Here is a 17430-nt window from a genome sequence, read left to right as displayed (position 1 = left end):
GGGGGAGAACCATATGAGTTGATAGTCTTCAAGCGGGTCCTAATGGGTGGTTGCACTATTTTTGCCAAGTGTTTACAACTCTCGTCTTTTGATACATTTGGTTCTCTGGGTTGTAACACTTAAACTCGATGGTCGTCTGCTACTTTTTCTGCTACTCTATGATGCGTTGATAAATTCCGCATGAAGTCATTTCGTAGACGTAAATTTTTCATTATGCATGTCATTATCTTTGTTATATCTTTATATGCATGAAAATTGTCTTCATAAGTTGAAGAGGACCTCCACAAAGTAAAACCTGCCATGTGCATTGGCATTCAAAACCAAACTACTTATATGCACATTTTTAGGGGGGGGGGCTTTTGCAACTTATGAAGACTATGCTGTAATTCTCAACTTTCACATACTTTTATCCCCGTTGAAAACTTCAACCAGTTTGTCATCTATCACCAAAAAGGGGGAGATTGTAAGTGCATCTAGTGCCACCCCTAGTTGCTTTTGGAGTATTGACGACAAACTTGGTTGAGGGACTAATGTGTTTGTGAGAATTGCAGGATAACACAGGTAGTAGTACCATATTGTTTCGGTTTACCTACCAGAGATGACCCCTAAAAATGTGTGAAGACATTAAAGACAACGATGGTCCATGAAGAGATTCACATTGAAGACTATGACATGAGAAGACATCATATGAAGATTATGGAGTACGGAGACATAGTTATTTCATAGTTTCCTTTTCTTCTTTGTTGAGTTATAGGAACCACCGTACTGCTAAGTGGTGTCCAAGTGAAAAAAGTCAGACTGACTGATGTGATGCTCAACCAAATCCTATGTCTTTGAGGGAAGACAATGAGAGAAAATCTTATCCAGAGCTGGATAAGTTAACTTTACTTTTAACCCAAGTCAAGCTGCCGCGTGTGTTTGAAATCTGACCATTGGACACGTGTCAGTTCCTTAGTGACCCAGGGACATTTCGGACAAATCAGGTGGGGTTGCCTCCAGGCTATGAATAGCCCACCCCCTACACCATAAATTGGTGGCTTCTCAGAGTTAGTGCATGGCTTTTGTCGTTTGAGAGCAACCCACCTCCGAAGCATTTGAGAGAGTGATCCTTGCAAGGACAAAGCCCAAAACACCCAGAGCCAAAGAGTGTTAGGCATCACTGAAGTCTTTTTGTCCGCGTGATCAGAAGACTTGTTACACTTGAGGACTGTGAATCCTCCAGCCGGTTAGGTGTTGTGTTCTGAGCATCCAAGAGTCATTGTAGATCGCCGATGAATGAAGTCCGTGAAGGTTTGGAAGTCTACCTTGAAGACTTACCAGAGTGATTGTGCGAGGACTGTGTGTCCTTAGCTCCAGGGGAACAAGGTGAAGACGTGGTCTTCTCAGTTGAATCTCAGCCTCCCTAACTAGACGTACAGTTGTCACAGCAACTGGAACTGGTCTACCAAATCCTTGTCTTCATCAAGCTACTGGTTCTATCCTTCACTTCTCTTTACTTTACAGTTTGTCTTTGTGAAGTCATTGCTTGCCTGTATGATCTGATTGACTTCACTTAGTGAAGACTATTTATTGTTTGGCTTCATACTATCTTCCATGGTGATCCATACTACCTAGCTGTTGATAGTCTCCGTGCTTTCACTTCATTAATTACTTGACTATGGCTTGTCTAGTGTAGTCTACCTTCTGCTGCACGTCAATGGGTTCATTTCTATCGTTTGTCCTCAAAACCCTCGTGTTTTGAAGACATTCGTAAAAATCGCCTATTCACCCCCCTCTAGTCGATAACTAGGACTTTCAAACACCTATGATCTTGAGAACTATATTAAAGAATTTATCAATACTCAAAAAGTTTTCAGTGCTACAATAGAAGAAAAGTTGAATAAGATTGATGATATGTCTAGAAGTATTGATAGAATTTCTCATGATGTAGAAAATCTCAAGATGAAATTTTTTGTGCCTAAGGTTGAGGAATCAACTAAGGCTCTTTATGTTTCTATGGATGATAGTAAGAAAAGAACCGCTATGCTTAGAGTTAGAAGAGAATCTTTAGAAAAAAAGCATTTTCTAGTGATTGCTTTCATGAAAGTGGTGAAGATCTTTAAATGATTGGTGTTTCCTCTATTTATTCTTTGTTTAGTAAAATTAAGATTTTAATAAAGGGACTTAAGAATTGCCAACTTTAGCTAGAAGGCGTCCCGATAATTTGGAGAGTGAAAATCTTGTTGGGAAAATTGATAAAAGTGGGTTTGAAGAGGTCAGAACTTTAACTAGTGATGTGCCCACTCTTTTGTATTACAAAGACTTTAATCATGATAGTTGCTCCTTGGTTGATTGTATTTATTTGTTACAATCCATGATAAATTCACCTCATGATATGAACAAAATAAAGCTTTTACTAAACATATTGTTGATGCTATGATGAAAGATTTGGAAGAAAAGTTGGAATTAGAGATTTCAATTCCTATAAAATTGCATGATGAATGGGAACCCACTATCAAAGTTAGGTTAAAAATTATGAGTGTTTTGCTTTATGTGACTTGGGTTCCAGTGTTTCTACAATTCCGAAATCTTTATGTGATGTGCTTGGTCTTACCGATATTGAAGAATGTTCTCTAAATTTGCACTTGGCGGATTCCACTATTAAAAAACCTATGTGAAGAATTAATGATGTTCTTATTCTTGAAATAGGAATTATGTGCCCATAGATTTTATTGTTCTTGATATTGATTGCAATCTGTCTTGTCCAATTATTCTTGGTAGACTGTTTTTGCGTACTATTGGTGTCGTGATTGATATGAAAAAGTCAATATTAAATTTCAATTTCCACTAAGGAAGGGTATGGAACACTTCCCTAGAACTAGAATTAATCCACCATATGAATCAATCATGAGGGCAACATATGGATCTAGAAACAAAGATGACAATACTTAGATCCTTCGCATTATGCCTAGCTAGGGGCATAAAACGATAACGCTTGTTGGGAGGCAACCCAATGAATAAAGTGTATTTTTGTCTTTTTCTTTCTGTTCTTGAGTGTTTGCACAATTATGCTACTGTTATGATTGTGTTTTTTGTGTTTTAATTAGTGTTTGTGCCAAGTAAAGCCTTTGGGATCATGTTTGGTGATAGTTGATTTGATCTTGCTGAAAAACAGAAACTTTTCCGCCCAGAAAAATAATTTTCAATTTTAATAGAAGCGCGATAAAATACTTATTATTTTTCGAACGATTAATATAAAAATTGCTCACGTTGTCCTAATTTTTTAGAATATTTGGAGTTACACAAGCACAGGAAATCTCCAGATTTCTACATACTGTTCTGTTTTTGACAGATTCTGTTTTCCTTGCATTGTGTGCTTATTTTGATGATTCTATGGTTTTCTTTGAAGAGTTTTTTCCATAGAAAATTTGGAATACAGTAGATATAATGCAAAAATAAAATATGAATGGGTTTGCGACAATACTTACACTACAAGAAATCTGTTAATACGTGATGGATCTAGTCCGTCACAGATTAGTGAAAAACTGTCATGGGTGCCCATCCTTGACGGATTTGAAATCCATCATGTATATCGCGTCATAATTTAATATCGTACCAGTCATGAAGGTTCTTGGCCGTCATGGATCTGCCCCAGGCCCGCCCACGCCCAAGCCTTTGTGATGGAATAATCTGTCATGGACTAACGCCACGTAGGATTTTCAATTGACTATTTCGAATGATGTGGCTGCCTACGTGGATACTATTTTTCGTCACGAAATCCGTCATGGATTTAGGAAAAATTTAAAAGGCAGTTTAAATTTGCTTGAGCCCATTAGCCCATTTCTTTTGGCCAAAGTTTGACCCAATATGTTTTTGACATAATGCGATACACAAATCCTAATGCCAATTTTGGCCCAACAAAAATTATTTGCATGGTGTGAAACATTACAAAGTTTATCAAGTCCATCTATACGTATCTACAACATAGAAGTTTAAAAAAATCCTCTACAAAATGATAACATACAACATAGGTTGAGAAAATATACCACACAATAGAGTTATATATGAACCAATACAATCCATTTTACATCAACAGAACACATAAACTATTGAGTCTGTTGTTATTCAGGCTCTTGCCGTCGACGCTCTTGATGGCAACTATCATGCTGTGGATGATTGTGGTGGGCAGCACCAAGTAGCACTCTATCCAATATTACCTAGCATATTTACAAAAATATTAGATATTTGGAGATATGAATGGATGGTAGAAATAAGAGAATTGCAACAAAAATAAAAAATGAATTACATGATGTCCAGAATTCATAAATCTTATAGTGCCTATAGATGGAGTATAAAACAAGAGTAAACATGTGGTTTCTTAAAATTAAGACAAAGAAAAGTGTGTTAAATGAAATTCAAATGACAAAGTGAAAAAATACACATCACAGAGCTCTAAGTACTATAGCAGCAGTAGTTGAGGCCATATAAACCCGCCAACGAAATGGCATATCACTAACAAACAATATCCCCCCATGATGTGTAAACTTGTTGACACATGAATATTTGAAGTTTATGTCATCCGGGTCGACGAGCAGCGGCAATGTTTATGTTGCAAGTACATCTCAAAGGGCTAAGAAATAGTAAACAATACTTGCCTGCCAAGTGAACTTCAAATGGCATGGAAAATTTCACCAAAGAATATGATACAGTTTCCTTGAGAGATCTCCCACACTTAGTTTTATTCATGGAACATTAAGCTATGTATTTGTTATTAGATGAAAAAACAAAATTTGTAATGTAATGGACTATGAAACTTGAAAATACTTGATAAACAATGAAATAATAGATAGGGAAGTGCAGCTTGAAATGATCATGCATCGTTTATATTCATTCAGGATATACAGAAAATATTTTCTATCATAAACTCATTGATTTTACTATCCTGTTACTTCTATGCATAACAATTTTATATGCTGCCCACTTGACCAACATAGTACTACTATTTATAAGGAAAAACAATAATGAAACGAAATGAACCAGTATATATTTATACAAGGTGGCAGCAGCAGGACGCATTGCTCCTATTTCACGAATCAGACTACAAATTTAGTCTGATGCACGGATATATAGGTACGTTCAGACTACAAATTTGAAGTAGGAGCAAGGCTTGCACGAACCAGTATATATTTATACAAAGTGGCAACAGTAGGAACAAGGCTTGCACGAATCAGACTACAAATTTAGTCTATATATATCTTAAAAATAACTTCACGTTAATGAAGGTACAAGCTGAATCAGAACACATGTAAAAGCAATCACTGATATAGGTACAGATGCTGAAACCTTCCAGGACACAAGCAAGAAGATAAATTGGATTTTTTATGTAACTTCAAGGTCTAGAAATGCACAAAGATATTCATTGGTGGACATTGTGAAGGGAATACTATTTTTTGTCTAAATTTATGAAATGAATAATCTGATCGTGTTAGGTAGTTGTCAAGCATGTCTTACCATCAACGTTGTGTGCATTTAGGCATTCTAGTTGTCCTATATTTATGCCAGATACTGGACTGTAACTTCGACCAATTTTTCCAACATAACCGGTGTGCTCTCCGCTCTCTGTGCTATCCTTACTCCCTTTCACTTCCAAAAATATCAGAATAAGTGAGGATGGATATACAGTTGTTTGCCAACATTCAGTTCATTCACAACCATGTTTGTAAGGCAACAAAAACAAAGATATATTTTATATGCCCATAGTTTTACCCAAGTTTCAGCCATGAGATGAAGTTCCTCCCTGAAAACCAGCTAAGGCCGTGTACAACTTACTACAACTAGATCAAAGAAGCACACGATCTCACTTTAAGGAAGAGACAGAATAACTTATCTCAGATGACCCAGACATGCGGAGCCGAGTAGTGGGCGCCTGTCCAATGCTTCAGTCCATGCATGTTAGGTCGCGGTCGGGGTTAGCGGAACCCACTGTTGTTCCATGCCGCCATCAGGGAGGAAGAAGGAAAGGCCAGAGGTTGTCCACACCGCTGCAATCCAGTATGTGTGCGTGAGATGTATGACAATCAATCAAAGAAACTTGTTAAATACACACAGGAAAAAATCTGATAATGTTTCAGTGGTTTGTCATGTCATGTTCAGATTCAGAATAAGCTAATAGAACCCAGCACAGCAAGAAACTAAACTTGCTTATGGAAATATCTCCTTAAGTTAAAGTGTTAACCATCAAGATTTTTTAACATTTGTGAAGCACATATGTACATTGAGAAAGTAAGATTAATAGCAAATCAAATGGCAAGAAATGAAAACAAGTACAACTCTAGCAGTCTACCGATATGGAGCTCTCGTTGCATTGAAATTTTATTCAGATGTTTCAAAATACCATTTTGCTTTTTGTCCTGTGTGCAGATATTTCTTTTGGGGGCGTTCAATTTTGCTCCAAAGACACCGACTAACCTAGACTGAAATGTTTGCCTACTCAGTTTCAGATCGATCCTCTCAACCTGTTCTATTCTATTCTAGCTGTTGAATTAGGTAGCCACATACCAAAATCAATGAAGATATTGATTCGTGGAAATTATCTTGGGGTAAAAGATGAACTGACCAAGAAGCTATGAGATTAGTCCAAAGAAAAAAGAAAAAAAACAAGAACAAGTGGATCTTGAGTTTCGGTGTATGGGGCGGGCGGGAGATCAGACCTCATGGACGAGGAAGGAAATGGCGATGCCGCTGAGCTGCTCCCTCTACTGAGCCATGCCGTAGGCCACCGCACGGCCACTCCGCTCCGACAAGCCGTCGTCGGGTTTAACCTCCATGCCGGATCAGCACAAAAGTTCGCAAAGATAAGAGGTCCGCCTGAACTGAATTGGATTTAGTTCGATTCTTTGCTGCAAAAGATAGTAGATGTGCTAGTGCGTCCTTACTAGCAGAGGGAGTAAGAATCATGGGAGCCGATCCAGATCCAGTACAGAGAGGGACGGGAATTTCCTCCACTCTAGGTGTGCTCCGGTTGGTTCCGGTGGAGGAGCAGGAGTTGGACGACGGGTAGGAGCAGCACGGCGACCGTGCAAAGGAGGACGATACGGTGACGCAGTGTGGGCAGGGCAGGAAGTCGCTAATTAGAGAGGGACAAGATGGGGGCGGCGGCGGAGGAGGAGAAAGATTGGGAGTGTCTCTAGGGTTAGGTTTTATATACGAGGAATGGTTTAGGGCTTCAGGCGGGCTTAGGTGGGCTTGCGGGCTGTACCAGTCTGTCCATGACGGTTTCCGAATCTGTCACCGCAAATCCGTCATGTATTAACACATTTCTTGTAGTGTTATAATATTAATTTTCTTTCTTGTACTAATGGATCTCACGAAGGTTTTGTTGAGTTTTGTGTGATTGAAGTTTTCAAGTTTTGGGTGACTTTCCGATGGATGAAGGAATAAGGATTAGCAAAAGGCTAATCTTGGGGATGCCCGAGGCACCCCAATATAATATTCAAGAAGTATCAAGCAACTAAGCTTGGGGATGCCCCGAGTGGCATCCCCTCTTTCTTCTAACAACCATCAGTATTTTACTTGAAACTATAATTTTATTCATCACATATTATGAGTTTTGCTTGGAGTGTCTTGTATGATATGAGTCTTTGCTTGTTTTGCTTTGTGTTTTTAGTCGTGAATCCTTGCTGGACGCACCTATTTGAGAGAGCCAAAATTATTCCATGACTTGCTAGGATTGCTCTCTATGCTTCACTTAAATCTTCATGAGCTATGGAATTGCTCTAGTGCTTCACTTCTTGTTTTGCTTTGTGTTTTTAGCCATGAATCCTTGCTGGACGCACCTATTTGAGAGATCCAAAATTATGCCATGACTTGTTAGAATTGCTCTCTATGCTTCACTTAAATCTTTATGAGCTATGGAATTGCTCTAGTGCTTCACTTATATCTTTTTAAGCACGGTGTGCTTTAGTATTTTTGAAGAAATGATTTCATGCTTCACATAGATTTATTTGAGAGTTAGTAAAAATTTAAGAAATTCTCTCTTGCTTCACTTAAATCACTGGTACAGCGACATCCTAAACAAACGGTTTAAAACCCCTTTCGGCGACGACATTTGGAACTTTCGCCAAGTGAGTGTGTGCGATAGGGTGTCCTTCCCACATGACCCAGAAATTGTCGAGGATAGGCCCTCCTGGGACCCAGGCCGGGGCCGTGTGCGATCGGGCGAGGCATAGAAACCCAATCATTTCCGTAGGTATGTACACCCCACACGGTGAATCCCAGAAATCATTATTACCATCGTGCACCGCAATAGGCAATGTCAGCACATGTCTTGTTCCAAAAACCGTGCGCGCTTGTTATTACCATCGTGCATGCTTCTTTTAATTAGAATGGGTGTGCCCATCCAGCGCACACACGTTCATCTATCTAACTATTTCAGTTTGTTGTGGCTAATCGCAAACAGTTCGTCCATGTGAAGTGTATGCCATCAATCACAGACACTTTGATCTGGCTTACCCATTTTTGTTCTGTTTCCTAATCGCAAATAGTTAATCCTTCTGAAGCGTATGCCCTTAATCACACACACCTTGATCTGGCTGACCGTTTCTTTTGTGTTTCCTAACCACAAATAGTTCATCCGAGTGAACCGTATGTTGTATATCGCACACACCTTCATCTGGCTGCCCGTTTCTTTTGTGTTGCCTAATCACAAACAGTTCATCCGAGTGAATCGTATGCTCTATATCGCACACGCCTTCATCAGGCTACCCGTTTCTTTTGTTCCGCCTCATCGCAAACAGTTCATTGGACTGAACTGTATGCCCTGGATCGCACACATAACTAAAATCTGAACTGTGTTTGATGCATCCTCCATTGCAAACGTTTTGCACCTTTTTTGACGGTTTTTTACATCCCCGTTTGTGATTAATGCATCGCACACAGTTTCATGAAAGGGTCTCTGATCATAGTGTCACGTTAGCAGCATCCTGCAGTACTGAATTATTTTGAGAGGAGAAAATTTTTATGCTCATGTTCTTCACTTATACTTGTTTGAGCTTAGTAAAAGAAACATATGAAACTAGTCCCAAAGTGATAGATGTCCAAGGAGGATATAATAAAAACTTTCATGAAGATCATTGGACAAAATAAACTTGATTCCTTGTAATAGTTTTGAGATATGATGATAGTGATATGTGAGTCATGTTGATGAGTAATTATGCTTTAGAAAGAATATTGGTGTTAAGGTTTGTGATTCCCTATGCAAGACCGAAAGTCAATAATTATGCAATGAAATTACATCCTACTTATGGTACATTATTCAGTGTTAGTTATGATTAATGCTCGCTTATGATATTTTTCGTTTCTTGGTTGGTCGCTTCTCAATCTTTTGCTAGCCTTCATTTTGCAATAAGTATGATCACTACTTGTGCATCCCTAGACCAGTTTTGGCCACATGAGTCCACTATACCTACCTATATGCGGTATTCTTTTGCCGTTCTAAGCAAATTTGTATGTGACATGTCTAATTTTCAAAATAAATTTCTCTTTTGTGTGCTCGTACCGCTCATGAATCGGTAGGGGGTGGCTGATATATTTCCATGCTAGATGTGTTATTCTTAAGATGAGTGTTTATTCACATGTCATTGCACGAAAGTACGACAAAGGTATTAGGAATGCCCAGTCCTGAAATGAAAAATGAATTTACTTTATGTTGTCAAACAATAAATTCCTTGGAAAGTGTTGGTATATGGAAGGCACCCATGGATACGGTTAGGCATGGAAAGTGAAAGTATGGTGGAAAAAGGAATAAACAATATTTTATGTTTGGGAACCACCTTTGATATATCTAGCATGGAAAGTATTGGGAACTACTCGATTGTTTTCGTTGACAGGAAAAGCATGCCACCCAAAATGTTTTATATCTATCTTTTTCGCTTTGAGCTCTAGCACCTCTACAAATCCCTACTTCCCACCGCCAAGAGCCCTTCTATTTACTTTATGCAATTTTTATTTTTCATTTTTATTCGAGTCTCCATCTTCTCTTATAAAGCACCAACTAAGGGGCACTATGATCATACTTGAGCATTGGTTGTAGCTAATATGCGAGTGTGTTTCATGAATGGATCAATGATTGAGCATAATGGGCTAGAAATAACTTGCTTTAGCGTTGATATTTTGAAAGACATGGTTGCTTGTTGATATGCTTGAGTATTGAAGTCCTCATGTCAAAACTAGACTATTGCTTTGAACCATATAAAAGTCCAATTGTCCATGCTATAAAAGAAAGAATATGTGATGAACATGTTAGGAAGCATTCCACATCAAAATTTCTGTTTTTATCATTTACCTACTCGAGGACGAGCAGGAATTAAGCTTGGGGATGTTGATACGTCTCCAACGTATCTATAATTTTTTATTTTTCCATGCTGTTATATTATCATTCTTGGATGTTTTACAATCATTTTATATCATTTTTTGGGACTAACCTATTGACATCGTGCCAAGTGCGAGTTGCTGTTTTTTTTACATCGGACAAAATCAACATCAAACGGAGTCCAAATGCAGCGAAACTTTTTAAGAAATTTTTATGGACCAGAAGACACCCAATGGGCCAGAGAAGCACCTGGGGGTGCCCCGAGGGGGGCACAACCCACTAGGGCGCGCCTGCGCCCCTAGGCACGCCCAGGTGGGTTGTGCCCACCTCGGTGGTCTCCCGCATTGCCTCTTTGCTCTATAAATACCCCAATATTCTAGAAACCCTAGGGGAGTCAACGAAAATCAATACCAGCCACCGCAAGTTCCAGAAACCACAATCCAATCTACACACCATCACAGAGGGGTTCATCATCCTCATTGGTGCCTCTCCAATGATGTGTGAGTAATCTTTTGTAGACCTTTGGGTCCGTAGTTAGTAGCTAGATGGATTCCTCTCTCTCTCTTTATTCTCAATACAATGGTCTCTTGGAGATCTATTTGATGTAACTCTTTTTGCGATGTGTTTGTTGGGATCCGATGAACTTTGAGTTTATGATCAGATCTATGTTTTTATCCATGAAAGTTATTTGAGTCTTTTGATCTCTTATATGCACGATTACTTATAGCCTCATATTTCTTCTTCGAATCTGTGGTTTAGTTAGGCCAACTAGATCAGTTTTTCTTGCCATGGGAAGAGGTGCTTTGTGATGGGTTCGATCTTACGGTGCTTTATCCCAGTGACAGAAGGGGAACCGACACATATGTATTGTTGATATTAAGGATAACAAGATGGGGTCTATTTCTACATAAATCTTGTCTACATCATGTCACATTCTTATTGCATTACTCTATTTCTCCATGAACTTAATACACTAGATGCATGCTGGATAGCGGTTGATGTGTGGAGTAATAGTAGTATATGCAGGCAGGAGTCGGTCTACTAATCTTAGACATGATTCCTATATAATGATCATTGCCAGGATATCTTCATGATTATTTGAAGTTCTATCAATTTCCCAACAGTAATTTGTTTACCCACCATTGCTATTTTTCTCGAGAGAAGCCACTAGTGAAATCTACGGCCCCCGGGTCTCTTCTTTAGTATATTTGCCTGCACGATATATTTTTATTTTCTTTTATTTTCAGATCTATTAATCGAAAAACCCAAAATTACCATGCTGCAATATTTATTTATTTATTTTATCTTGTGTTCCTGCGATATTATTTATCCAATCTACTACAATTTTTATCCACTCTACTTGCCAATTTTTGGCGCCGTTACCCGAAAAGGATTGACAACCCCTTTAATACGACGGGTTGTGAGTATTTGTTATTTGTGTGCAGGTGTCGTTCACATAGTGTTGCGTGGTTCTCCTAATGGTTCGATAACCTTGGTCTCATCACTGAGAGAAATACCTAGCGTAGCTGTGCTGCATCATCCCTTCCTCGTTGGGGAAATACGGACGTAGTTCAAGCCGCATCACTTATTTTCCCTTACAATAAAAGATCATACATATTTAGGAGAATTTTTATTGCTTTTTGCACTAATGATAACTTACTTGAAGAATCTTATTCAATCCGTTGGAAGATATGGCGGACACTAATGGCAAGAAACTGGGTTTAAGGGTTTTGGATGCACAAGTAGTATCTCTACTTAGTACAAATTTTTGGCTATCAAAAGATCCTAAGCAAGCACCACATGTTGGAGGATCCATAACAATATAACTTCTATACAAATATACCGAAACGTAACTCATTACGTTGTCTTCCTTGTCCAACTTCAACTAATTTGCTCAAGTTTGAAAATAATTAACGGGGCTCACAATCATATAAGATGTCCAAGATAGTATATTTATATGTGAAAACTCTCTTCCTTCAATATTCTTTCATGAATTCTTCAAGTGACCAATGTTGTGTTTGCTAACTTCCAAAAAAATTTACCACCTATACTTCTTGTATGTGAAGTAATTACCCATCATGGGATAAGCATATGAAACATACATAATTTCAAATTTATGATATTCAATTCATTCAACCATTTACTCATAGGATATAAGTGAAGCAGGAGAGTAAATGACAAAACTACTCTAGAAAGATATAAGTGACGATCAATGAGTAGTCAAATAGTTAAATAGTCATGGGAGGACTCTCTCTCATTCAAGATTTCAGATCCAATGATTTTATTCAAACAACAAGTAAAATGAAAATATGCTCCAAGAAAAACACATATCATGTGACGAATAAAAATATAGCTCCGAGTAAGGTATATCGATAGTTTTGAAGATGAAAGAGGGGATGCATTCCAGGGCATCCCCAAGCTTAAGCGCTTAAGTCTTCCTTTAATATTACATTGGGGTGCCTTGGGCATCCCCAAGCTTAGGGACTTTCCACTCCTTATTCTCCTCATATCGATATCTCACCAAAAACTTGAAAATTTCAATCACACAAAACTTAACGGAACTTCATGAGATGGGTTAGTATGATAAATTGCAAATCATTCACTTTGGTACTGTCAAGATAAGATTCATAATTGTTCTCACACAATGGCTACTATACCATGTCATTTCTAAAATTTATATTGAGCAATATAAGCCATAGAAACTATAAAACAAGCAAACTATGCATTGAAAACAAGATCTGTAAAAAATATAACAGTTTGTAATGATCTCAACAACAAACATACTTTTGTTACTCAGAAAATTCTGAAAAATTAGGAAAAACTAGGAAATTTGTATATCAATCTTGTATAAAAATTCATATCAAAAGCACGCTTCTGTGATTTTTTAAAATTCTCGCAACGAGCACAAAAATTTCCGTTTTTCATCAAGATCAAAGCAACTACCACCGTAGATCATCCCAAAGGTCTTACTTGGCACTTTATTGAAACAAAAGCTATAAAACGTGATTACTACAGTAGCATAATCATGAGAACACACAAAAACTATACGGGCAAATATTGGGTTGTCTCCCAACAAGCGCTTTTCTTTAATGTCTTTTTAGCTAGGCATGATATTTTAATGATACTCTTCCAAGCCCAATTTCGACGATAATTTTATTCATACTCTAAAATATATAAGTGAAGTTCATAGATCATTCTACAATTAATATAGATTGACCAATATCCAAGCTCAAAATATATATGTGAAGCACACGAAGCATTCTACAAAGCCATACTCAAAAGATTTAAGTGAAGCACAAAGAGCATTCTATAAAGCGATACTCAAAAGATTTAAGTGAAGCACATGAAGCATTCTATAAATCAATGAAGGACTATCTCATACTAGCATGGTGCAAAAAGGAAAAGAAATGAAAAATAAACATAAAAGACCGAGGTATACCAATAATTGTTGAAGAAGAAAGATGGGATGCCAACCGAGGCATCCCCAAGCTTAGATGCTTGAGTATCCTTGAAATATTTACTTAGGATGCCTTGGGCATCCCCAATCTTGAACTCTTGCCTCTCCTTATTCTTCTCATATCGATAGCTCCTCGATCTTCGAACACTTCATCCACACAAAACTTAACAAAACCCTCTTGAGATCTGTTAGTATAAAAAAGCAAATCACTACCTTTAGGTACTGTTGTAAACTCATTCCAATTTATTAGCATTATATCTACTATATTTCAACTTCACCACGGTTCATACCCCCGATACAACCCATACATTCATCAAAATAAGCGAACAACACATAGAAAATAGAATCTGTCAAAAATAGGACTATCTGTAGCAATCGGGAAACTTCGTATATTTCTGTAACTCCAAAAATTCTTAAAAATTAGGAAAGAATAAATAATTTGTACAGGAGTACTATGTCAAATTTTCAGAAACTTTTGATGTTCCAGTAAAAAATGTAAATTCACGCACTACAGCCAAAGTTTCTGTTTTTGCACCACACACAACAAACAAGCAATCTAATCATCCTAAAGCCAAAACCTGGCACATTATTTTTATTAAACAATGGATATATAAAAGGGGATAATTATTTTTGAGAAACTTACATGAAAAATTATACATTGTTTCCATGAGCATGAACACAAGTGTTCAAGGTCGACCCTCACTTCTCCAATGGATAACCTTCCAATCACTTCTCTTTTTGAACAAGTTTGTAGGCATAAGAGGCAAGTAACTTTTTGTATTTTGCATTCTTTAAAAAAATGTTTGTTTCACCCACAAATAAAGAAAACAAAAACAAACAGGAAAACAAAATCTACTTAGTGAACAAAGCAAACAAGCACACACGAGAATATCAACCCCACGCTATTGCTCCCCGACAATGGCGCCAGAAAAGAGCTTGATAATCCCCAAGTGCAAGGAATCATCGTAGCAATTTGTAAAGGTGGAAGTGATAAGTATGGAGTGTTAAACCCATAGGAGCTAAAGGTAAGATCAATATTCCCTCAAGTCCTATCTGCCACTGATATGACTCTACGTACACCGAACGTTTGCTTCCATCTAGAAACGAGAAATAAAACTATGTTGTGGGTATGAAGAGGATAGCTTTGCATGATATCAGAGAACTAAAATATAAAAATAGGTGTTGTTAAAATAAAGTTAGAATATATTAGTGTATACTATAAATAGCGAGTGTGGAATAATGATGGATTGATACGTATCCAGCATATCTATAATTTATGAAGTATTCATGCTGTTATTTTATCATTCTGGGGTGTTTTACAATCATTTTATAGCAACTTTATATCATTTTTTGGGACTAACCTATTGACCCAGTACCCAGTGCCAGTTACTGTATTTTGCTTGTTTTTTACATCGCAGGAAATCAATATCAAACAGAGTCCAAACACCGCGAAACTTTTTGGAGATTTTTTTTGGACCAGAAAGAACCCAATGGGCCAGAGCTGCACCTGGGGGGTGCCCCGAGGGGGGCACAACCCACCAGGGCGCGCCAGGGCCCCCTAGCGCGCCCAGGTGGGTTGTGCCCACCTCGGTGGCCTCCTGCACCCCCTCTTTGCACTATAAATTCCTAAATATTTCGAAACCCTTCGGGGTTAACCTAGATTAGAGGTTCCACTGCCGCAGGGCCCCGTAGCCACTGAAAAACAATATAGACCCATTCCGGCACCCTGCCGAAGGGGGGAATCATCTTCGATGGCCATCTTCATTATCCCGGCGGCCACCACGATGAGGAGGGAGTAGTCCACCCTCGGGGCTGAGGGTTTGTACCAGTAGCTATGTGTTTAATCTGTCTCTCTCTCTCGTGATCTATATCATGGGCTTTGTTAATATAGTCGGATCATATGATGTTTCTCCCCTCTATACTCTTGTTGTGATGAATTGAATCTTTACCCTTTGAAGTTTTGTCATGTCGGATTGAATGTTCAGATTTGACGACACATGATGTATGTCTTGCGGTATGAATACTTGAGGTGACATTGGGTATCTTATTGACTCACTTGATATACTTATGGCACTCAACTTGCGGATTCCCGCGGTGATATTGGGGTAATCTATGCATAGGGGTTGATGCATGTTTTTAGTATCCTTTCTCCGATAGGAACTTTGGGGTCTCCTTGTAGTTCTTTGTTTGGATTGAGTATTATGAATATGAATTTGCTTTGGTGTTATTCTAGTACAAACTCTAGGATAGATCGAACGAAAAAATAGCTTTGTGTTATTTTTGTACGAACTCTTGAATAGATCGAAAGGAAAGAAAGCATTGAGGAGGTTTCGTACCCTACAAACAATTCCTATCTTTTGTTCTCCGCTAATAGGAACTCGGGAGTGATTCTTTGTTGCACTTTGAGGGATAATTATATGATCCAACTATGTTAGCATTGTTGAGAGATTGCACTAGCGAAAGTACGGACCCTAGGCCTTGTTTTTAAGCATTGCAATACCGCTTTTGTACCAGTTTAGTATTTGCTACCTTGCAGTTTTTATTTATTCAGATTATAAAAATATATTTCTACCATCCATATTACACTTTTATCACCATCTCTTCGCCGAACTAGTGCACCTATACATTTTGCCATTGTATTGGGTGTGTTGGGGACACAAGAGATTTCTTGTATTTGGTTGCAGGGTTTTTTGAGAGAGACCATCTTCATCCTACACCTCTCACGGATTGATAAACCTTAGGTCATCCACTTGAGGGAAAATTGCTACTGTCCTACAAAACTCTGCACTTGGAGGCCCAACACGTGTCTACAAGAGTAAAGTTGCATAGTAGACATCAAGCTCTTTTCTGGCGCCGTTGCTAGGGAGGTGAGTGCTTTAAGGTATATCTTTAGATCTTGCAATTGAATCTTTTAGTTTCTTGGTTTATCATTAGTTTGGTTAATAAAAATAAAACTTCAAAAAAATGGATTTTAGGTTGCATCATATTATTGATCATCTTTATAATATATTTCTTTAAAATGATGGTTCGGAAAATCATGCTCACTTGTTAGAAGAAGAAGTCAATAAAATGTTTGGCACAAAATATTTCAATGATGAGCATGATTGCAATGTTGTTAGTATGAATTATTTGAATATCCATGATGCTAATGATTTGCAAAGCTACAAGCTTGGGATGCTATATTTGATGAATATGATAATTTTAGTCCCCCAAGTTTTGATGAGAAAATTTATTATGACGATTGCATGCCTCCTATTTATGATGATTATATTGATGAAAGTGGATTCGAAGATGTCATGACTTTATTTAATGATGAATCCACTATTTTGGAGGAGGTTGCAATTGATTATGACAATAAAGTTACTATATATGATGATTATGGTGGTGTCATGTATGTTATATTGAATAATTATAAACATGAAACTTGTCATCATGATTTTATTTTCCAATCACATGATAGTTATTTTGTTGAGTTTGCTCCCACTACTATTGATGAGAATAAATTTGCTTATGTGGAGAGTAATAAAATCTCTATGCTTGTGGATCATGAAAAGAATGATTTATGTGATAGCTATATTGTTGAATTCATTCATGATGCTACTTAAAATTATTATGAGAGAGGAAC

Source organism: Triticum urartu, chromosome 2 (genome assembly GCF_003073215.2).
Source record: "Triticum urartu cultivar G1812 chromosome 2, Tu2.1, whole genome shotgun sequence".
In the NCBI taxonomy this organism is placed as follows: Eukaryota; Viridiplantae; Streptophyta; class Magnoliopsida; order Poales; family Poaceae; genus Triticum; species Triticum urartu.
This window is presented reverse-complemented; position numbering follows the sequence as displayed.